This window comes from Osmerus mordax, chromosome 11, assembly GCF_038355195.1.
Source record: "Osmerus mordax isolate fOsmMor3 chromosome 11, fOsmMor3.pri, whole genome shotgun sequence".
Lineage (NCBI taxonomy): Eukaryota > Metazoa > Chordata > Actinopteri > Osmeriformes > Osmeridae > Osmerus > Osmerus mordax.
In genome coordinates, this window is record NC_090060.1 from 391,301 (window position 1) to 413,518 (window position 22,218).

At 41.4% G+C, this 22,218-nt stretch overlaps 12 non-coding genes across 12 annotated transcripts; all 12 read left to right on the plus strand.

Annotated features, from left to right (window-relative positions):
* The first annotated feature begins 1,071 nt into the window (after window positions 1-1,071).
* trnar-ucg (transfer RNA arginine (anticodon UCG)) lies at window positions 1,072-1,144 on the plus strand. Its single transcript has one exon. It is a non-coding gene; the product is annotated as a tRNA-Arg (tRNA).
* Window positions 1,145-1,564: 420 nt separating this feature from the next.
* On the plus strand, window positions 1,565-1,640 carry trnar-ucg (transfer RNA arginine (anticodon UCG)). The gene has a single exon. It is a non-coding gene; the product is annotated as a tRNA-Arg (tRNA).
* Window positions 1,641-3,815: 2,175 nt separating this feature from the next.
* trnar-ucg (transfer RNA arginine (anticodon UCG)) lies at window positions 3,816-3,888 on the plus strand. Its single transcript has one exon. It is a non-coding gene; the product is annotated as a tRNA-Arg (tRNA).
* A 3,164-nt stretch (window positions 3,889-7,052) lies between these two features.
* Window positions 7,053-7,125, plus strand: trnar-ucg (transfer RNA arginine (anticodon UCG)). Its single transcript has one exon. It is a non-coding gene; the product is annotated as a tRNA-Arg (tRNA).
* Window positions 7,126-8,425: 1,300 nt separating this feature from the next.
* trnaq-uug (transfer RNA glutamine (anticodon UUG)) lies at window positions 8,426-8,498 on the plus strand. The gene has a single exon. It is a non-coding gene; the product is annotated as a tRNA-Gln (tRNA).
* Window positions 8,499-10,397: 1,899 nt separating this feature from the next.
* Window positions 10,398-10,470, plus strand: trnar-ucg (transfer RNA arginine (anticodon UCG)). Its single transcript has one exon. It is a non-coding gene; the product is annotated as a tRNA-Arg (tRNA).
* Window positions 10,471-12,439: 1,969 nt separating this feature from the next.
* On the plus strand, window positions 12,440-12,512 carry trnar-ucg (transfer RNA arginine (anticodon UCG)). Its single transcript has one exon. It is a non-coding gene; the product is annotated as a tRNA-Arg (tRNA).
* An 807-nt stretch (window positions 12,513-13,319) lies between these two features.
* trnar-ucg (transfer RNA arginine (anticodon UCG)) lies at window positions 13,320-13,392 on the plus strand. Its single transcript has one exon. It is a non-coding gene; the product is annotated as a tRNA-Arg (tRNA).
* Window positions 13,393-14,199: 807 nt separating this feature from the next.
* On the plus strand, window positions 14,200-14,272 carry trnar-ucg (transfer RNA arginine (anticodon UCG)). Its single transcript has one exon. It is a non-coding gene; the product is annotated as a tRNA-Arg (tRNA).
* A 420-nt stretch (window positions 14,273-14,692) lies between these two features.
* Window positions 14,693-14,768, plus strand: trnar-ucg (transfer RNA arginine (anticodon UCG)). The gene has a single exon. It is a non-coding gene; the product is annotated as a tRNA-Arg (tRNA).
* An 804-nt stretch (window positions 14,769-15,572) lies between these two features.
* On the plus strand, window positions 15,573-15,645 carry trnar-ucg (transfer RNA arginine (anticodon UCG)). The gene has a single exon. It is a non-coding gene; the product is annotated as a tRNA-Arg (tRNA).
* Window positions 15,646-18,318: 2,673 nt separating this feature from the next.
* trnar-ucg (transfer RNA arginine (anticodon UCG)) lies at window positions 18,319-18,391 on the plus strand. Its single transcript has one exon. It is a non-coding gene; the product is annotated as a tRNA-Arg (tRNA).
* Window positions 18,392-22,218: the final 3,827 nt, after the last annotated feature.

The following is a 22,218-nucleotide window of genomic DNA, read 5'->3' on the forward strand; positions in this document are numbered from 1 at the left end:
GCTGTCGAAGATGCTTGATGGATAAAGTTGTTCCCATGTTGTAGGAAACAGTCTGTCTCAAAGTGTGTGTGGTTAAATTGGCAAGAAGTGAATACATGTCGTTACGGAAAAGGCATCTGACTTAAGGAATAGTGTTCTCGTAATTGGAAACAAGCTATCTCAAAATGTTTATGGTTAGTTCTGAAGCAAGAGACCAAGTGGCCTAATGGATAAGGCGTCTGACTTCGGATCAGAAGATTAAGGGTTCGAGTCCCTTCGTGATTGTCATCAGCATGATGGATCTTAATTGCTGTTGAAGAGCTTTAAAAGCCATAAGTTGGTCTCGTTTATGGAAAAAAGCCATCTCAAAGTGTTGATCTGAACTTGATGAATCGCGTCTTCAGTTGAGCTGTCGAAGATGCTTGATGGAAAAAGTTGTTCCCATGTTGTTGGAAACAGTCTGTCTCAAAGTGTGTGTGGTTAAATTAGCAAGAAGTGAATACATGTTGTTACGGATAAGGCGTCTGGCTTATGGTGAGAAGATTGAGAGTCGCTGCCTCGTTGTCCACAGAATTGTGTTCCTTTCTCTGAACTAGATCCATCTTGACTCCTCTCAAGCTGTTGAAGATGCCTAATTAAGAAATGGTGTTTTTGTAACTGGAAACAAGCTATCTCAAAATGTTTGTGGTTAATTCTTAAGCAAGAGACCACGTGGCCTAATGGATAAGGCGTCTGACTTCAAATCAGAAGATTTAGGGTTCAAGTCCCTTTGTGGCTGTCATCAGCATGATGGATCTTCATTGCTGTTGAAGAGCTTTAAAAGCCGTAAGTTGTTCTCGTTTTTGGAATCAAGCCATCTCAAAGTGTTGATCTGAACTTGATGGATCGCGACTCCAGTCGAGCTGTCGAAGATGCTTGATGGATAAAGTTGTTCCCATGTTGTAGGAAACAGTCTGTCTCAAAGTGTGTGTGGTTAAATTAGCAAGAAGTGAATACATGTCGTTACGGAAAAGGCATCTGACTTAAGGAATAGTTTTCTCGTAATTGGAAACAAGCTATCTAAAAATGTTTATGGTTAGTTCTGAAGCAAGAGACCACGTGGCCTAATGGATAAGGCGTCTGACTTCGGATCAGAAGATTAAGGGTTCGAGTCCCTTCGTGGTTGTCATCAGCATGATGGATCTTGATTGCTGTTGAAGAGCTTTAAAAGCCATAAGTTGTTCTCTTTTTTGGAAACAAGCCATCTCAAAGTGTTGATCTGAACTTGATGGATCGCGACTCCAGTCGAGCTGTCGAAGATGCTTGATGGAAAAAGTTGTTCACATGTTGTAGGAAACAGTCTGTCTCAAAGTGTGTGTGGTTAAATTAGCAAGAAGTGAATACATGTCGTTACGGATAAGGCGTCTGATTTATGGTGAGAAGATTGAGAGTCGCTTCCTCGTTGTCCACAGAATTGTGTTCTTTTCTCTGAACTGGGTCCGTCTTGATTCCTCTCAAGCTGTTGAAGATGCCTAATTAAGGAATGGTGTTCTTGTAATTGGAAACAAGCTATTTTAAAATGTTTGTGGTTACTTCTGAAGCAAGAGACCACGTGGCCTAATGGATAAGGCGTCTGACTTCGGATCAGAAGATTAAGGGTTCGAGTCCCTTCGTGGTAGTCATCAGCATGATGGTTCTTGATTGCTGTTGAACAGCTTTAAAAGCCGTAAGTTGTTCTCGTTTTTGAAAACAAGCCATCTCAAAGTGTTGATCTGAACTTGATGGATCGCGACTCCAGTCGAGCTGTCGAAGATGCTTGATGGATAAAGTTGTTCCCATGTTGTAGGAAACAGTCTGTCTCAAAGTGTGTGTGGTTAAATTAGCAAGAAGTGAATACATGTCGTTACGGAAAAGGCATCTGACTTAAGGAATAGTGTTCTCGTAATTGGAAACAAGCTATCTCAAAATGTTTATGGTTAGTTCTGAAGCAAGAGACCACGTGGCCTAATGGATAAGGCGTCTGACTTCGGATCAGAAGATTAAGGGTTCGAGTCCCTTCGTGATTGTCATCAGCATGATGGTTCTTGATTGCTGTTGAACAGCTTTAAAAGCCGTAAGTTGTTCTCGTTTTTGAAAACAAGCCATCTCAAAGTGTTGATCTGAACTTGATGGATCGCGACTCCAGTCGAGCTGTCGAAGATGCTTGATGGAAAAAGTTGTTCCCATGTTGTAGGAAACAGTCTGTCTCAAAGTGTGTGTGGTTAAATTAGCAAGAAGTGAATACATGTCGTTACGGAAAAGGCATCTGACTTAAGGAATAGTGTTCTCGTAATTGGAAACAAGCTATCTCAAAATGTTTATGGTTAGTTCTGAAGCAAGAGACCAAGTGGCCTAATGGATAAGGCGTCTGACTTCGGATCAGAAGATTAAGGGTTCGAGTCCCTTCGTGATTGTCATCAGCATGATGGATCTTAATTGCTGTTGAAGAGCTTTAAAAGCCATAAGTTGGTCTCGTTTATGGAAAAAAGCCATCTCAAAGTGTTGATCTGAACTTGATGAATCGCGTCTTCAGTTGAGCTGTCGAAGATGCTTGATTGGAAAAGTTGTTCCCATGTTGTTGGAAACAGTCTGTCTCAAAGTGTGTGTGGTTAAATTAGCAAGAAGTGAATACATGTCGTTACGGATAAGGCGTCTGACTTATGGTGAGAAGATTGAGAGTCGCTGCCTCGTTGTCCACAGAATTGTGTTCCTTTCTCTGAACTGGGTCCGTCTTGATTCTTCTCAAGCTGTTGAAGATGCCTAATTAAGGAATGGTGTTCTTGTAATTGGAAACAAGCTATCTCAAAATGTTTGTGGTTAATTTTTAAGCAAGAGACCACGTGGCCTAATGGATAAGGCGTCTGACTTAGGATCAGAAGATTAAGGGTTCGAGTCCCTTTGTGGTTGTCATCAGCATGATGGATCTTGATTGCTGTTGAACAGCTTTAAAAGCCGTAAGTTGTTCTCGTTTTTGAAAACAAGCCATCTCAAAGTGTTGATCTGAACTTGATGGATCGCGACTCCAGTCGAGCTGTCGAAGATGCTTGATGGAAAAAGTTGTTCCCATGTTGTAGGAAACAGTCTGTCTCAAAGTGTGTGTGGTTAAATGAGCAAGAAGTGAATACATGTCGTTACTGATAAGGCGTCTGGCTTATGGTGAGAAGATTGAGAGTCGCTTCCTCGTTGTCCACAGAATTGTGTTCCTTTCTCTGAACTAGATCCATCTTGACTCCTCTCAAGCTGTTGAATATGCCTAATTAAGAAATGGTGTTTTTGTAACTGGAAACAAGCTATCTCAAAATGTTTGTGGTTAATTCTTAAGCAAGAGACCACGTGGCCTAATGGATAAGGCGTCTGACTTCAAATCAGAAGATTTAGGGTTCAAGTCCCTTTGTGGCTGTCATCAGCATGATGGATCTTCATTGCTGTTGAAGAGCTTTAAAAGCCGTAAGTTGTTCTTGTTTTTGGAATCAAGCCATCTCAAAGTGTTGATCTGAACTTGATGGATCGCGACTCCAGTCGAGCTGTCGAAGATGCTTGATGGATAAAGTTGTTCCCATGTTGTAGGAAACAGTCTGTCTCAAAGTGTGTGTGGTTAAATTGGCAAGAAGTGAATACATGTCGTTACGGATAAGGCGTCTGATTTATGGTGAGAAGATTGAGTCGCTTCCTCGTTGTCCACAGAATTGTGTTCCTTTCTCTGAACTGGGTCCGTCTTGATTCCTCTCAAGCTGTTGAAGATGCCTAATTCAGGAATGGTGTGCTTGTAATTGGAAACAAGCTATTTTAAAATGTTTGTGGTTACTTCTGAAGCAAGAGACCACGTGGCCTAATGGATAAGGCGTCTGACTTCGGATCAGAAGATTAAGGGTTCGAGTCCCTTCGTGGTTGTCATCAGCATGATGGTTCTTGATTGCTGTTGAAGAGCTTTAAAAGCCATAAGTTGGTCTCATTTTTGGAAACAAGCCATCTCAAAGTGTTTATCTGAACTTGATGGATCGCGACTCCAGTCGAGCTGTCGAAGATGCTTGATGGAAAAAGTTGTTCCCATGTTGTAGGAAACAGTCTGTCTCAAAGTGTGTGTGGTTAAATTAGCAAGAAGTGAATACATGTTGTTACGGATAAGGCGTCTGACTTATGGTGAGAAGATTGAGAGTCGCTGCCTCTTTGTCCACAGAATTGTGTTCCTTTCTCTGAACTGGGTCCGTCTTGATTCTTCTCAAGCTGTTGAAGATGCCTAATTAAGGAATGGTGTTCTTGTAATTGGAAACAAGCTATCTCAAAATGTTTGTGGTTAATTTTTAAGCAAGAGACCACGTGGCCTAATGGATAAGGCGTCTGACTTAGGATCAGAAGATTAAGGGTTCGAGTCCCTTTGTGGTTGTCATCAGCATGATGGATCTTGATTGCTGTTGAACAGCTTTAAAAGCCGTAAGTTGTTCTCGTTTTTGAAAACAAGCCATCTCAAAGTGTTGATCTGAACTTGATGGATCGCGACTCCAGTCGAGCTGTCGAAGATGCTTGATGGAAAAAGTTGTTCCCATGTTGTAGGAAACAGTCTGTCTCAAAGTGTGTGTGGTTAAATGAGCAAGAAGTGAATACATGTCGTTACTGATAAGGCGTCTGGCTTATGGTGAGAAGATTGAGAGTCGCTTCCTCGTTGTCCACAGAATTGTGTTCCTTTCTCTGAACTAGATCCATCTTGACTCCTCTCAAGCTGTTGAAGATGCCTAATTAAGAAATTGTGTTTTTGTAACTGGAAACAAGCTATCTCAAAATGTTTGTGGTTCATTCTTAAGCAAGAGACCACGTGGCCTAATGGATAAGGCGTCTGACTTCAAATCAGAAGATTTAGGGTTCAAGTCCCTTTGTGGCTGTCATCAGCATGATGGATCTTCATTGCTGTTGAAGAGCTTTAAAAGCCGTAAGTTGTTCTCGTTTTTGGAATCAAGCCATCTCAAAGTGTTGATCTGAACTTGATGGATCGCGACTCCAGTCGAGCTGTCGAAGATGCTTGATGGATAAAGTTGTTCCCATGTTGTAGGAAACAGTCTGTCTCAAAGTGTGTGTGGTTAAATTAGCAAGAAGTGAATACATGTCGTTACGGAAAAGGCATCTGACTTAAGGAATAGTGTTCTCGCAATTGGAAACAAGCTATCTCAAAATGTTTATGGTTAGTTCTGAAGCAAGAGACCACGTGGCCTAATGGATAAGGCGTCTGACTTCGGATCAGAAGATTAAGGGTTCGAGTCCCTTCGTGATTGTCATCAGCATGATGGTTCTTGATTGCTGTTGAACAGCTTTAAAAGCCGTAAGTTGTTCTCGTTTTTGAAAACAAGCCATCTCAAAGTGTTGATCTGAACTTGATGGATCGCGACTCCAGTCGAGCTGTCGAAGATGCTTGATGGAAAAAGTTGTTCCCATGTTGTAGGAAACAGTCTGTCTCAAAGTGTGTGTGGTTAAATTAGCAAGAAGTGAATACATGTCGTTACGGAAAAGGCATCTGACTTAAGGAATAGTGTTCTCGTAATTGGAAACAAGCTATCTCAAAATGTTTATGGTTAGTTCTGAAGCAAGAGACCAAGTGGCCTAATGGATAAGGCGTCTGACTTCGGATCAGAAGATTAAGGGTTCGAGTCCCTTCGTGATTGTCATCAGCATGATGGATCTTAATTGCTGTTGAAGAGCTTTAAAAGCCATAAGTTGGTCTCGTTTATGGAAAAAAGCCATCTCAAAGTGTTGATCTGAACTTGATGAATCGCGTCTTCAGTTGAGCTGTCGAAGATGCTTGATTGGAAAAGTTGTTCCCATGTTGTTGGAAACAGTCTGTCTCAAAGTGTGTGTGGTTAAATTAGCAAGAAGTGAATACATGTCGTTACGGATAAGGCGTCTGACTTATGGTGAGAAGATTGAGAGTCGCTGCCTCGTTGTCCACAGAATTGTGTTCCTTTCTCTGAACTGGGTCCGTCTTGATTCTTCTCAAGCTGTTGAAGATGCCTAATTAAGGAATGGTGTTCTTGTAATTGGAAACAAGCTATCTCAAAATGTTTGTGGTTAATTTTTAAGCAAGAGACCACGTGGCCTAATGGATAAGGCGTCTGACTTAGGATCAGAAGATTAAGGGTTCGAGTCCCTTTGTGGTTGTCATCAGCATGATGGATCTTGATTGCTGTTGAACAGCTTTAAAAGCCGTAAGTTGTTCTCGTTTTTGAAAACAAGCCATCTCAAAGTGTTGATCTGAACTTGATGGATCGCGACTCCAGTCGAGCTGTCGAAGATGCTTGATGGAAAAAGTTGTTCCCATGTTGTAGGAAACAGTCTGTCTCAAAGTGTGTGTGGTTAAATGAGCAAGAAGTGAATACATGTCGTTACTGATAAGGCGTCTGGCTTATGGTGAGAAGATTGAGAGTCGCTTCCTCGTTGTCCACAGAATTGTGTTCCTTTCTCTGAACTAGATCCATCTTGACTCCTCTCAAGCTGTTGAATATGCCTAATTAAGAAATGGTGTTTTTGTAACTGGAAACAAGCTATCTCAAAATGTTTGTGGTTAATTCTTAAGCAAGAGACCACGTGGCCTAATGGATAAGGCGTCTGACTTCAAATCAGAAGATTTAGGGTTCAAGTCCCTTTGTGGCTGTCATCAGCATGATGGATCTTCATTGCTGTTGAAGAGCTTTAAAAGCCGTAAGTTGTTCTTGTTTTTGGAATCAAGCCATCTCAAAGTGTTGATCTGAACTTGATGGATCGCGACTCCAGTCGAGCTGTCGAAGATGCTTGATGGATAAAGTTGTTCCCATGTTGTAGGAAACAGTCTGTCTCAAAGTGTGTGTGGTTAAATTGGCAAGAAGTGAATACATGTCGTTACGGATAAGGCGTCTGATTTATGGTGAGAAGATTGAGTCGCTTCCTCGTTGTCCACAGAATTGTGTTCCTTTCTCTGAACTGGGTCCGTCTTGATTCCTCTCAAGCTGTTGAAGATGCCTAATTCAGGAATGGTGTGCTTGTAATTGGAAACAAGCTATTTTAAAATGTTTGTGGTTACTTCTGAAGCAAGAGACCACGTGGCCTAATGGATAAGGCGTCTGACTTCGGATCAGAAGATTAAGGGTTCGAGTCCCTTCGTGGTTGTCATCAGCATGATGGTTCTTGATTGCTGTTGAAGAGCTTTAAAAGCCATAAGTTGGTCTCATTTTTGGAAACAAGCCATCTCAAAGTGTTTATCTGAACTTGATGGATCGCGACTCCAGTCGAGCTGTCGAAGATGCTTGATGGAAAAAGTTGTTCCCATGTTGTAGGAAACAGTCTGTCTCAAAGTGTGTGTGGTTAAATTAGCAAGAAGTGAATACATGTTGTTACGGATAAGGCGTCTGACTTATGGTGAGAAGATTGAGAGTCGCTGCCTCTTTGTCCACAGAATTGTGTTCCTTTCTCTGAACTGGGTCCGTCTTGATTCTTCTCAAGCTGTTGAAGATGCCTAATTAAGGAATGGTGTTCTTGTAATTGGAAACAAGCTATCTCAAAATGTTTGTGGTTAATTTTTAAGCAAGAGACCACGTGGCCTAATGGATAAGGCGTCTGACTTAGGATCAGAAGATTAAGGGTTCGAGTCCCTTTGTGGTTGTCATCAGCATGATGGATCTTGATTGCTGTTGAACAGCTTTAAAAGCCGTAAGTTGTTCTCGTTTTTGAAAACAAGCCATCTCAAAGTGTTGATCTGAACTTGATGGATCGCGACTCCAGTCGAGCTGTCGAAGATGCTTGATGGAAAAAGTTGTTCCCATGTTGTAGGAAACAGTCTGTCTCAAAGTGTGTGTGGTTAAATGAGCAAGAAGTGAATACATGTCGTTACTGATAAGGCGTCTGGCTTATGGTGAGAAGATTGAGAGTCGCTTCCTCGTTGTCCACAGAATTGTGTTCCTTTCTCTGAACTAGATCCATCTTGACTCCTCTCAAGCTGTTGAAGATGCCTAATTAAGAAATTGTGTTTTTGTAACTGGAAACAAGCTATCTCAAAATGTTTGTGGTTCATTCTTAAGCAAGAGACCACGTGGCCTAATGGATAAGGCGTCTGACTTCAAATCAGAAGATTTAGGGTTCAAGTCCCTTTGTGGCTGTCATCAGCATGATGGATCTTCATTGCTGTTGAAGAGCTTTAAAAGCCGTAAGTTGTTCTCGTTTTTGGAATCAAGCCATCTCAAAGTGTTGATCTGAACTTGATGGATCGCGACTCCAGTCGAGCTGTCGAAGATGCTTGATGGATAAAGTTGTTCCCATGTTGTAGGAAACAGTCTGTCTCAAAGTGTGTGTGGTTAAATTAGCAAGAAGTGAATACATGTCGTTACGGAAAAGGCATCTGACTTAAGGAATAGTGTTCTCGCAATTGGAAACAAGCTATCTCAAAATGTTTATGGTTAGTTCTGAAGCAAGAGACCACGTGGCCTAATGGATAAGGCGTCTGACTTTGGATCAGAAGATTAAGGGTTCGAGTCCCTTCGTGGTTGTCATCAGCATGATGGATCTTGATTGCTGTTGAAGAGCTTTAAAAGCCATAAGTTGTTCTCGTTTTTGGAAACAAGCCATCTCAAAGTGTTGATCTGAACTTGATGGATCGCGACTCCAGTCGAGCTGTCGAAGATGCTTGATGGAAAAAGTTGTTCCCATGTTGTAGGAAACATTCTGTCTCAAAGTGTGTGTGTTTAAATTAGCAAGAAGTGAATACATGTCGTTACGGATAAGGCGTCTGGCTTATGGTGAGAAGATTGAGAGTCGCTTCCTGGTTGTCCACAGAATTGTGTTCCTTTCTCTGAACTAGATCCATCTTGACTCCTCTCAAGCTGTTGAAGATGCCTAATTAAGGAATGGTGTTTTTGTAATTGGAAACAAGCTATCTCAAAATGTTTGTGGTTAATTCTTAAGCAAGAGACCACGTGGCCTAATGGATAAGGCGTCTGACTTCAATTCAGAAGATTAAGGGTTCAAGTCCCTTTGTGGCTGTCATCAGCATGATGGATCTTCATTGCTGTTGAACAGCTTTAAAAGCCGTAAGTTGTTCTCGTTTTTGGAATCAAGCCATCTCAAAGTGTTGATCTGAACTTGATGGATCGCAACTCCAGTTGAGCTGTCGAAGATGCTTGATGGAAAAAGTTGTTCCCATGTTGTAGGAAACAGTCTGTCTCAAAGTGTGTGTGGTTAAATGAGCAAGAAGTGAATACATGTTGTTACTGATAAGGCGTCTGGCTTATGGTGAGAAGATTGAGAGTCGCTTCCTCGTTGTCCACAGAATTGTGTTCCTTTCTCTGAACTAGATCCATCTTGACTCCTCTCAAGCTGTTGAAGATGCCTAATTAAGAAATGGTGTTTTTGTAACTGGAAACAAGCTATCTCAAAATGTTAGTGGTTAATTTTTAAGCAAGAGACCAAGTGGCCTAATGGATAAGGCGTCTGACTTCGGATCAGAAGATTAAGGGTTCGAGTTCCTTCGTGATTGTCATCAGCATGATGGTTCTTGATTGCTGTTGAACAGCTTTAAAAGCCGTAAGTTGTTCTCGTTTTTGAAAACAAGCCATCTCAAAGTGTTGATCTGAACTTGATGGATCGCGACTCCAGTCGAGCTGTCGAAGATGCTTGATGGAAAAAGTTGTTCCCATGTTGTAGGAAACAGTCTGTCTCAAAGTGTGTGTGGTTAAATTAGCAAGAAGTGAATACATGTCGTTACGGATAAGGCGTCTGGCTTATGGTGAGAAGATTGAGAGTCGCTTCCTGGTTGTCCACAGAATTGTGTTCCTTTCTCTGAACTAGATCCATCTTGACTCCTCTCAAGCTGTTGAAGATGCCTAATTAAGGAATGGTGTTTTTGTAATTGGAAACAAGCTATCTCAAAATGTTTGTGGTTAATTCTTAAGCAAGAGACCACGTGGCCTAATGGATAAGGCGTCTGACTTCAATTCAGAAGATTAAGGGTTCAAGTCCCTTTGTGGCTGTCATCAGCATGATGGATCTTCATTGCTGTTGAAGAGCTTTAAAAGCCATAAGTTGTTCTCGTTTTTGGAATCAAGCCATCTCAAAGTGTTGATCTGAACTTGATGGATCGCAACTCCAGTTGAGCTGTCGAAGATGCTTGATGGATAAAGTTGTTCCCATGTTGTAGGAAACAGTCTTTCTCAAAGTGTGTGTGGTTAAATTAGCAAGAAGTGAATACATGTCGTTACGGATAAGGCGTCTGACTTATGGTGAGAAGATTAAGAGTCGCTTCCTTGTTGTCCACAGAATTGTGTTCCTTTCTCTGAACTGGGTCCATCTTGATTCATCTCAAGGTGTTGAAGATGCCTAATTAAGGAATGGTGTTCTTGTAATTGGAAACAAGCTATTTTAAAATGTTTGTGTTTACTTCTGAAGCAAGAGACCACGTGGCCTAATGGATAAGGCGTCTGACTTCGGATCAGAAGATTAAGGGTTCGAGTCCCTTCGTGGTTGTCATCAGCATGATGGTTCTTGATTGCTGTTGAAGAGCTTTAAAAGCCATAAGTTGGTCTCATTTTTGGAAACAAGCCATCTCAAAGTATTTATCTGAACTTGATGGATCGCGACTCCAGTTGAGCTGTCGAAGATGCTTTATAGAAAAAGTTGTTCACATGTTGTAGGAAACAAGTCTGTCTCAAAGTGTGTGTGGTTAAATTAGCAAGAAGTGAATACATGTCGTTACGGATAAGGCGTCTGACTTAAGGAATGGTGTTCTCGTAATTGGAAACAAGCTATCTCAAAATGTTTGTGGTTAATTTTTAAGCAAGAGACCACGTGGCCTAATGGATAAGGCGTCTGACTTAGGATCAGAAGATTAAGGGTTCGAGTCCCTTTGTGGTTGTCATCAGCATGATGGATCTTGATTGCTGTTGAAGAGCTTTAAAAGCCATAAGTTGTTCTCGTTTTTGAAAACAAGCCATCTCAAAGTGTTGATCTGAACTTGATGGATCGCGACTCCAGTCGAGCTGTCGAAGATGCTTGATGGAAAAAGTTGTTCCCATGTTGTAGGAAACAGTCTGTCTCAAAGTGTGTGTGGTTAAATTAGCAAGAAGTGAATACATGTCGTTACGGATAAGGCGTCTGACTTAAGGAATGGTGTTCTCGTAATTGGAAACAAGCTATCTCAAAATGTTTGTGGTTAATTTTTAAGCAAGAGACCAAGTGGCCTAATGGATAAGGCGTCTGACTTCGAATCAGAAGATTAAGGGTTCGAGTCCCTTCGTGATTGTCATCAGCATGATGGTTCTTGATTGCTGTTGAACAGCTTTAAAAGCCGTAAGTTGTTCTCGTTTTTGAAAACAAGCCATCTCAAAGTGTTGATCTGAACTTGATGGATCGCGACTCCAGTCGAGCTGTCGAAGATGCTTGATGGAAAAAGTTGTTCCCATGTTGTAGGAAACAGTCTGTCTCAAAGTGTGTGTGGTTAAATTAGCAAGAAGTGAATACATGTCGTTACGGAAAAGGCATCTGACTTAAGGAATAGTGTTCTCGTAATTGGAAACAAGCTATCTCAAAATGTTTATGGTTAGTTCTGAAGCAAGAGACCAAGTGGCCTAATGGTTAAGGCGTCTGACTTCGGATCAGAAGATTAAGGGTTCGAGTCCCTTCGTGATTGTCATCAGCATGATGGATCTTAATTGCTGTTGAAGAGCTTTAAAAGCCATAAGTTGGTCTCGTTTATGGAAAAAAGCCATCTCAAAGTGTTGATCTGAACTTGATGAATCGCGTCTTCAGTTGAGCTGTCGAAGATGCTTGATTGGAAAAGTTGTTCCCATGTTGTTGGAAACAGTCTGTCTCAAAGTGTGTGTGGTTAAATTATCAAGAAGTGAATACATGTTGTTACGGATAAGGCGTCTGACTTATGGTGAGAAGATTGAGAGTCGCTGCCTCGTTGTCCACAGAATTGTGTTCCTTTCTCTGAACTGGGTCCGTCTTGATTCTTCTCAAGCTGTTGAAGATGCCTAATTAAGGAATGGTGTTCTTGTAATTGGAAACAAGCTATCTCAAAATGTTTGTGGTTAATTTTTAAGCAAGAGACCACGTGGCCTAATGGATAAGGCGTCTGACTTCAAATCAGAAGATTTAGGGTTCAAGTCCCTTTGTGGCTGTCATCAGCATGATGGATCTTCATTGCTGTTGAAGAGCTTTTAAAGCCGTAAGTTGTTCTCGTTTTTGGAATCAAGCCATCTCAAAGTGTTGATCTGAACTTGATGGATCGCGACTCCAGTCGAGCTGTCGAAGATGCTTGATGGATAAAGTTGTTCCCATGTTGTAGGAAACAGTCTGTCTCAAAGTGTGTGTGGTTAAATTAGCAAGAAGTGAATACATGTCGTTACGGAAAAGGCATCTGACTTAAGGAATAGTGTTCTCGCAATTGGAAACAAGCTATCTCAAAATGTTTATGGTTAGTTCTGAAGCAAGAGACCACGTGGCCGAATGGATAAGGCGTCTGTCTTCGGATCAGAAGATTAAGGGTTCGAGTCCCTTCGTGGTTGTCATCAGCATGATGGATCTTGATTGCTGTTGAAGAGCTTTAAAAGCCATAAGTTGTTCTCGTTTTTGGAAACAAGCCATCTCAAAGTGTTGATCTGAACTTGATGGATCGCGACTCCAGTCGAGCTGTCGAAGATGCTTGATGGAAAAAGTTGTTCCCATGTTGTAGGAAACAGTCTGTCTCAAAGTGTGTGTGTTTAAATTAGCAAGAAGTGAATACATGTCGTTACGGATAAGGCGTCTGGCTTATGGTGAGAAGATTGAGAGTCGCTTCCTGGTTGTCCACAGAATTGTGTTCCTTTCTCTGAACTAGATCCATCTTGACTCCTCTCAAGCTGTTGAAGATGCCTAATTAAGGAATGGTGTTTTTGTAATTGGAAACAAGCTATCTCAAAATGTTTGTGGTTAATTCTTAAGCAACAGACCACGTGGCCTAATGGATAAGGCGTCTGACTTCAATTCAGAAGATTAAGGGTTCAAGTCCCTTTGTGGCTGTCATCAGCATGATGGATCTTCATTGCTGTTGAAGAGCTTTAAAAGCCATAAGTTGTTCTCGTTTTTGGAATCAAGCCATCTCAAAGTGTTGATCTGAACTTGATGGATCGCGACTCCAGTCGAGCTGTCGAAGATGCTTGATGGATAAAGTTGTTCCCATGTTGTAGGAAACAGTCTGTCTCAAAGTGTGTGTGGTTAAATTGGCAAGAAGTGAATACATGTTGTTACGGAAAAGGCATCTGACTTAAGGAATAGTGTTCTCGCAATTGGAAACAAGCTATCTCAAAATGTTTATGGTTAGTTCTGAAGCAAGAGACCACGTGGCCTAATGGATAAGGCGTCTGACTTCGGATCAGAAGATTAAGGGTTCGAGTCCCTTCGTGGTTGTCATCAGCATGATGGATCTTAATTGCTGTTGAAGAGCTTTAAAAGCCATAAGTTGGTCTCGTTTATGGAAAAAAGCCATCTCAAAGTGTTGATCTGAACTTGATGAATCGCGTCTTCAGTTGAGCTGTCGAAGATGCTTGATGGAAAAAGTTGTTCCCATGTTGTTGGAAACAGTCTGTCTCAAAGTGTGTGTGGTTAAATTAGCAAGAAGTGAATACATGTTGTTACGGATAAGGCGTCTGGCTTATGGTGAGAAGATTGAGAGTCGCTGCCTCGTTGTCCACAGAATTGTGTTCCTTTCTCTGAACTAGATCCATCTTGACTCCTCTCAAGCTGTTGAAGATGCCTAATTAAGAAATGGTGTTTTTGTAACTGGAAACAAGCTATCTCAAAATGTTTGTGGTTAATTCTTAAGCAAGAGACCACGTGGCCTAATGGATAAGGCGTCTGACTTCAAATCAGAAGATTTAGGGTTCAAGTCCCTTTGTGGCTGTCATCAGCATGATGGATCTTCATTGCTGTTGAAGAGCTTTAAAAGCCGTAAGTTGTTCTCGTTTTTGGAATCAAGCCATCTCAAAGTGTTGATCTGAACTTGATGGATCGCGACTCCAGTCGAGCTGTCGAAGATGCTTGATGGATAAAGTTGTTCCCATGTTGTAGGAAACAGTCTGTCTCAAAGTGTGTGTGGTTAAATTAGCAAGAAGTGAATACATGTCGTTACGGAAAAGGCATCTGACTTAAGGAATAGTTTTCTCGTAATTGGAAACAAGCTATCTAAAAATGTTTATGGTTAGTTCTGAAGCAAGAGACCACGTGGCCTAATGGATAAGGCGTCTGACTTCGGATCAGAAGATTAAGGGTTCGAGTCCCTTCGTGGTTGTCATCAGCATGATGGATCTTGATTGCTGTTGAAGAGCTTTAAAAGCCATAAGTTGTTCTCTTTTTTGGAAACAAGCCATCTCAAAGTGTTGATCTGAACTTGATGGATCGCGACTCCAGTCGAGCTGTCGAAGATGCTTGATGGAAAAAGTTGTTCACATGTTGTAGGAAACAGTCTGTCTCAAAGTGTGTGTGGTTAAATTAGCAAGAAGTGAATACATGTCGTTACGGATAAGGCGTCTGATTTATGGTGAGAAGATTGAGAGTCGCTTCCTCGTTGTCCACAGAATTGTGTTCCTTTCTCTGAACTGGGTCCGTCTTGATTCCTCTCAAGCTGTTGAAGATGCCTAATTAAGGAATGGTGTTCTTGTAATTGGAAACAAGCTATTTTAAAATGTTTGTGGTTACTTCTGAAGCAAGAGACCACGTGGCCTAATGGATAAGGCGTCTGACTTCGGATCAGAAGATTAAGGGTTCGAGTCCCTTCGTGGTAGTCATCAGCATGATGGTTCTTGATTGCTGTTGAACAGCTTTAAAAGCCGTAAGTTGTTCTCGTTTTTGAAAACAAGCCATCTCAAAGTGTTGATCTGAACTTGATGGATCGCGACTCCAGTCGAGCTGTCGAAGATGCTTGATGGATAAAGTTGTTCCCATGTTGTAGGAAACAGTCTGTCTCAAAGTGTGTGTGGTTAAATTAGCAAGAAGTGAATACATGTCGTTACGGAAAAGGCATCTGACTTAAGGAATAGTGTTCTCGTAATTGGAAACAAGCTATCTCAAAATGTTTATGGTTAGTTCTGAAGCAAGAGACCAAGTGGCCTAATGGATAAGGCGTCTGACTTCGGATCAGAAGATTAAGGGTTCGAGTCCCTTCGTGATTGTCATCAGCATGATGGATCTTAATTGCTGTTGAAGAGCTTTAAAAGCCATAAGTTGGTCTCGTTTATGGAAAAAAGCCATCTCAAAGTGTTGATCTGAACTTGATGAATCGCGTCTTCAGTTGAGCTGTCGAAGATGCTTGATTGGAAAAGTTGTTCCCATGTTGTTGGAAACAGTCTGTCTCAAAGTGTGTGTGGTTAAATTAGCAAGAAGTGAATACATGTCGTTACGGATAAGGCGTCTGGATTATGGTGAGAAGATTGAGAGTCGCTTCCTGGTTGTCCACAGAATTGTGTTCCTTTCTCTGAACTAGATCCGTCTTGATTCCTCTCAAGCTGTTGAAGATGCCTAATTCAGGAATGGTGTGCTTGTAATTGGAAACAAGCTATTTTAAAATGTTTGTGGTTACTTCTGAAGCAAGAGACCACGTGGCCTAATGGATAAGGCGTCTGACTTCGGATCAGAAGATTAAGGGTTCGAGTCCCTTCGTGGTTGTCATCAGCATGATGGTTCTTGATTGCTGTTGAAGAGCTTTAAAAGCCATAAGTTGGTCTCATTTTTGGAAACAAGCCATCTCAAAGTGTTTATCTGAACTTGATGGATCGCGACTCCAGTCGAGCTGTCGAAGATGCTTGATGGAAAAAGTTGTTCCCATGTTGTAGGAAACAGTCTGTCTCAAAGTGTGTGTGGTTAAATTAGCAAGAAGTGAATACATGTTGTTACGGATAAGGCGTCTGACTTATGGTGAGAAGATTGAGAGTCGCTGCCTCTTTGTCCACAGAATTGTGTTCCTTTCTCTGAACTGGGTCCGTCTTGATTCTTCTCAAGCTGTTGAAGATGCCTAATTAAGGAATGGTGTTCTTGTAATTGGAAACAAGCTATCTCAAAATGTTTGTGGTTAATTTTTAAGCAAGAGACCACGTGGCCTAATGGATAAGGCGTCTGACTTAGGATCAGAAGATTAAGGGTTCGAGTCCCTTTGTGGTTGTCATCAGCATGATGGATCTTGATTGCTGTTGAACAGCTTTAAAAGCCGTAAGTTGTTCTCGTTTTTGAAAACAAGCCATCTCAAAGTGTTGATCTGAACTTGATGGATCGCGACTCCAGTCGAGCTGTCGAAGATGCTTGATGGAAAAAGTTGTTCCCATGTTGTAGGAAACAGTCTGTCTCAAAGTGTGTGTGGTTAAATGAGCAAGAAGTGAATACATGTCGTTACTGATAAGGCGTCTGGCTTATGGTGAGAAGATTGAGAGTCGCTTCCTCGTTGTCCACAGAATTGTGTTCCTTTCTCTGAACTAGATCCATCTTGACTCCTCTCAAGCTGTTGAAGATGCCTAATTAAGAAATGGTGTTTTTGTAACTGGAAACAAGCTATCTCAAAATGTTTGTGGTTAATTCTTAAGCAAGAGACCACGTGGCCTAATGGATAAGGCGTCTGACTTTAAATCAGAAGATTTAGGGTTCAAGTCCCTTTGTGATTGTCATCAGCATGATGGTTCTTGATTGCTGTTGAACAGCTTTAAAAGCCGTAAGTTGTTCTCGTTTTTGAAAACAAGCCATCTCAAAGTGTTGATCTGAACTTGATGGATCGCGACTCCAGTCGAGCTGTCGAAGATGCTTGATGGAAAAAGTTGTTCCCATGTTGTAGGAAACAGTCTGTCTCAAAGTGTGTGTGGTTAAATTAGCAAGAAGTGAATACATGTCGTTACGGAAAAGGCATCTGACTTAAGGAATAGTGTTCTCGTAATTGGAAACAAGCTATCTCAAAATGTTTAAGGTTAGTTCTGAAGCAAGAGACCAAGTGGCCTAATGGATAAGGCGTCTGACTTCGGATCAGAAGATTAAGGGTTCGAGTCCCTTCGTGATTGTCATCAGCATGATGGATCTTAATTGCTGTTGAAGAGCTTTAAAAGCCATAAGTTGGTCTCGTTTATGGAAAAAAGCCATCTCAAAGTGTTGATCTGAACTTGATGAATCGCGTCTTCAGTTGAGCTGTCGAAGATGCTTGATTGGAAAAGTTGTTCCCATGTTGTTGGAAACAGTCTGTCTCAAAGTGTGTGTGGTTAAATTATCAAGAAGTGAATACATGTTGTTACGGATAAGGCGTCTGACTTATGGTGAGAAGATTGAGAGTCGCTGCCTCGTTGTCCACAGAATTGTGTTCCTTTCTCTGAACTGGGTCCGTCTTGATTCTTCTCAAGCTGTTGAAGATGCCTAATTAAGGAATGGTGTTCTTGTAATTGGAAACAAGCTATCTCAAAATGTTTGTGGTTAATTTTTAAGCAAGAGACCACGTGGCCTAATGGATAAGGCGTCTGACTTAGGATCAGAAGATTAAGGGTTCGAGTCCCTTTGTGGTTGTCATCAGCATGATGGATCTTGATTGCTGTTGAACAGCTTTAAAAGCCGTAAGTTGTTCTCGTTTTTGAAAACAAGCCATCTCAAAGTGTTGATCTGAACTTGATGGATCGCGACTCCAGTCGAGCTGTCGAAGATGCTTGATGGAAAAAGTTGTTCCCATGTTGTAGGAAACAGTCTGTCTCAAAGTGTGTGTGGTTAAATGAGCAAGAAGTGAATACATGTCGTTACTAATAAGGCATCTGGCTTATGGTGAGAAGATTGAGAGTCGCTTCCTCGTTGTCCACAGAATTGTGTTCCTTTCTCTGAACTAGATCCATCTTGACTCCTCTCAAGCTGTTGAAGATGCCTAATTAAGAAATGGTGTTTTTGTAACTGGAAACAAGCTATCTCAAAATGTTTGTGGTTCATTCTTAAGCAAGAGACCACGTGGCCTAATGGATAAGGCGTCTGACTTCAAATCAGAAGATTTAGGGTTCAAGTCCCTTTGTGGCTGTCATCAGCATGATGGATCTTCATTGCTGTTGAAGAGCTTTAAAAGCCGTAAGTTGTTCTCGTTTTTGGAATCAAGCCATCTCAAAGTGTTGATCTGAACTTGATGGATCGCGACTCCAGTCGAGCTGTCGAAGATGCTTGATGGATAAAGTTGTTCCCATGTTGTAGGAAACAGTCTGTCTCAAAGTGTGTGTGGTTAAATTAGCAAGAAGTGAATACATGTCGTTACGGAAAAGGCATCTGACTTAAGGAATAGTGTTCTCGCAATTGGAAACAAGCTATCTCAAAATGTTTATGGTTAGTTCTGAAGCAAGAGACCACGTGGCCTAATGGATAAGGCGTCTGACTTCGGATCAGAAGATTAAGGGTTCGAGTCCCTTCGTGGTTGTCATCAGCATGATGGATCTTGATTGCTGTTGAAGAGCTTTAAAAGCCATAAGTTGTTCTCGTTTTTGGAAACAAGCCATCTCAAAGTGTTGATCTGAACTTGATGGATCGCGACTCCAGTCGAGCTGTCGAAGATGCTTGATGGAAAAAGTTGTTCCCATGTTGTAGGAAACATTCTGTCTCAAAGTGTGTGTGTTTAAATTAGCAAGAAGTGAATACATGTCGTTACGGATAAGGCGTCTGGCTTATGGTGAGAAGATTGAGAGTCGCTTCCTGGTTGTCCACAGAATTGTGTTCCTTTCTCTGAACTAGATCCATCTTGACTCCTCTCAAGCTGTTGAAGATGCCTAATTAAGGAATGGTGTTTTTGTAATTGGAAACAAGCTATCTCAAAATGTTTGTGGTTAATTCTTAAGCAAGAGACCACGTGGCCTAATGGATAAGGCGTCTGACTTCAATTCAGAAGATTAAGGGTTCAAGTCCCTTTGTGGCTGTCATCAGCATGATGGATCTTCATTGCTGTTGAACAGCTTTAAAAGCCGTAAGTTGTTCTCGTTTTTGGAATCAAGCCATCTCAAAGTGTTGATCTGAACTTGATGGATCGCAACTCCAGTTGAGCTGTCGAAGATGCTTGATGGAAAAAGTTGTTCCCATGTTGTAGGAAACAGTCTGTCTCAAAGTGTGTGTGGTTAAATGAGCAAGAAGTGAATACATGTTGTTACTGATAAGGCGTCTGGCTTATGGTGAGAAGATTGAGAGTCGCTTCCTCGTTGTCCACAGAATTGTGTTCCTTTCTCTGAACTAGATCCATCTTGACTCCTCTCAAGCTGTTGAAGATGCCTAATTAAGAAATGGTGTTTTTGTAACTGGAAACAAGCTATCTCAAAATGTTTGTGGTTAATTTTTAAGCAAGAGACCAAGTGGCCTAATGGATAAGGCGTCTGACTTCGGATCAGAAGATTAAGGGTTCGAGTTCCTTCGTGATTGTCATCAGCATGATGGTTCTTGATTGCTGTTGAACAGCTTTAAAAGCCGTAAGTTGTTCTCGTTTTTGAAAACAAGCCATCTCAAAGTGTTGATCTGAACTTGATGGATCGCGACTCCAGTCGAGCTGTCGAAGATGCTTGATGGAAAAAGTTGTTCCCATGTTGTAGGAAACAGTCTGTCTCAAAGTGTGTGTGGTTAAATTAGCAAGAAGTGAATACATGTCGTTACGGAAAAGGCATCTGACTTAAGGAATAGTGTTCTCGTAATTGGAAACAAGCTATCTCAAAATGTTTAAGGTTAGTTCTGAAGCAAGAGACCAAGTGGCCTAATGGATAAGGCGTCTGACTTCGGATCAGAAGATTAAGGGTTCGAGTCCCTTTGTGATTGTCATCAGCATGATGGATCTTGATTGCTGTTGAAGAGCTTTAAAAGCCATAAGTTGTTCTCGTTTTTGGAAACAAGCCATCTCAAAGTGTTGATCTGAACTTGATGGATCGCGACTCCAGTCGAGCTGTCGAAGATGCTTGATGGAAAAAGTTGTTCCCATGTTGTAGGAAACATTCTGTCTCAAAGTGTGTGTGTTTAAATTAGCAAGAAGTGAATACATGTCGTTACGGATAAGGCGTCTGGCTTATGGTGAGAAGATTGAGAGTCGCTTCCTGGTTGTCCACAGAATTGTGTTCCTTTCTCTGAACTAGATCCATCTTGACTCCTCTCAAGCTGTTGAAGATGCCTAATTAAGGAATGGTGTTTTTGTAATTGGAAACAAGCTATCTCAAAATGTTTGTGGTTAATTCTTAAGCAAGAGACCACGTGGCCTAATGGATAAGGCGTCTGACTTCAATTCAGAAGATTAAGGGTTCAAGTCCCTTTGTGGCTGTCATCAGCATGATGGATCTTCATTGCTGTTGAAGAGCTTTAAAAGCCATAAGTTGTTCTCGTTTTTGGAATCAAGCCATCTCAAAGTGTTGATCTGAACTTGATGGATCGCAACTCCAGTTGAGCTGTCGAAGATGCTTTATAGAAAAAGTTGTTCACATGTTGTAGGAAACAAGTCTGTCTCAAAGTGTGTGTGGTTAAATTAGCAAGAAGTGAATACATGTCGTTACGGATAAGGCGTCTGACTTAAGGAATGGTGTTCTCGTAATTGGAAACAAGCTATCTCAAAATGTTTGTGGTTAATTTTTAAGCAAGAGACCACGTGGCCTAATGGATAAGGCGTCTGACTTAGGATCAGAAGATTAAGGGTTCGAGTCCCTTTGTGGTTGTCATCAGCATGATGGATCTTGATTGCTGTTGAAGAGCTTTAAAAGCCATAAGTTGTTCTCGTTTTTGAAAACAAGCCATCTCAAAGTGTTGATCTGAACTTGATGGATCGCGACTCCAGTCGAGCTGTCGAAGATGCTTGATGGAAAAAGTTGTTCCCATGTTGTAGGAAACAGTCTGTCTCAAAGTGTGTGTGGTTAAATTAGCAAGAAGTGAATACATGTCGTTACGGAAAAGGCATCTGACTTAAGGAATAGTGTTCTCGTAATTGGAAACAAGCTATCTCAAAATGTTTATGGTTAGTTCTGAAGCAAGAGACCAAGTGGCCTAATGGTTAAGGCGTCTGTCTTCGGATCAGAAGATTAAGGGTTCGAGTCCCTTCGTGATTGTCATCAGCATGATGGATCTTGATTGCTGTTGAAGAGCTTTAAAAGCCATAAGTTGTTCTCGTTTTTGGAAACAAGCCATCTCAAAGTGTTGATCTGAACTTGATGGATCGCGACTCCAGTCGAGCTGTCGAAGATGCTTGATGGAAAAAGTTGTTCCCATGTTGTAGGAAACATTCTGTCTCAAAGTGTGTGTGTTTAAATTAGCAAGAAGTGAATACACGTCGTTACGGATAAGGCGTCTGGCTTATGGTGAGAAGATTGAGAGTCGCTTCCTGGTTGTCCACAGAATTGTGTTCCTTTCTCTGAACTAGATCCATCTTGACTCCTCTCAAGCTGTTGAAGATGCCTAATTAAGGAATGGTGTTTTTGTAATTTTAAACAAGCTATCTCAAAATGTTTGTGGTTAATTCTTAAGCAAGAGACCACGTGGCCTAATGGATAAGGCGTCTGACTTCAATTCAGAAGATTAAGGGTTCAAGTCCCTTTGTGGCTGTCATCAGCATGATGGATCTTCATTGCTGTTGAAGAGCTTTAAAAGCCATAAGTTGTTCTCGTTTTTGGAATCAAGCCATCTCAAAGTGTTGAACTGAACTTGATGGATTGCGACTCCAGTCGAGCTGTCGAAGATGCTTGATGGAAAAAGTTGTTCACATGTTGTAGGAAACAGTCTGTCCCAAAGTGTGTGTGGTTAAATCAGCAAGAAGTGAATACATGTCGTTACGGATTAGGCGTCTGACTTATGCTGAGACGATTGAGAATCGCTTCCTGGTTGTCCACAGAATTGTGTTCTTTTCTCTGAACTAGATCCATCTTGACTCCTCTCAAGCTGTTGAAGATGCCTAATTAAGGAATGGTGTTCTTGTAATTGGAAACAAGCTATCTCAAAATGTTTGTGGTTAATTCGTAAGCAAGAGACCACTTGGCGTAATCGATAGGGCATCTGACTTCGGATCAGAAGATTAAGGGTTCGAGTCCCTTTGTGGCTGTCATCAGCATGATGGATCTTCATTGCTGTTGAAGAGCTTTAAAAGCCATAAGTTGTTCTCGTTTTTGGAATCAAGCCATCTCAAAGTGTTGATCTGAACTTGATGGATCGCGACTCCAGTCGAGCTGTCGAAGATGCTTGATGGATAAAGTTGTTCCCATGTTGTAGGAAACAGTCTGTCTCAAAGTGTGTGTGGTTAAA